Genomic DNA, 500 nt, shown 5'->3' on the forward strand with positions numbered 1-500 from the left:
GCGGGCAGCGGCGGCAAGGCAGCGGCGGCGGTGATCGCCGGATCGAGCGTTTGTAGAAACGCGGCGAAGGCGCTTTGTAAGGAGCCAACGAAAGTAGCAACAGCCGCTGCTAGGGGGGTTTCGGGGGGAGCCGGGGCGGGCACGAGCCCCGCGGCCAGTAGGGGGGGCGGGGCGGCAGCGGGGGCCGGGACAGGAGCGGCGGCCGCGGGGGGTGGGGCGGGGCCGGGGCTGATCGCGGCGGTGGGGGGTGAGGTCGCGGCGGAGGTGGGAGGGGCGGGAGCGGCCGCGGCGGGGGCCGCCGAGCCTGGCGGCAGGCGGCGCGGCGCGGGGATCGGGGGGGTGCGGGGGGTGGTCGCGGGGGCCGGAGCAGCCGCGGCGGTTGGGGGTGGGGTCGCGGTCGCGGCGGAAGCGGCAGGGGTGGGAGCGGCCGCGGGGGCCGGCGGCCGGCGGCGCGGCGCGGGGCTTGGGTGGGGGGTCGCAGGGGCCAGGGCGGGGGCGGC

This window comes from Lonchura striata, chromosome 2, assembly GCF_050655825.1.
Source record: "Lonchura striata isolate lonStrDom1 chromosome 2, ASM5065582v1, whole genome shotgun sequence".
NCBI lineage: Eukaryota > Metazoa > Chordata > Aves > Passeriformes > Estrildidae > Lonchura > Lonchura striata.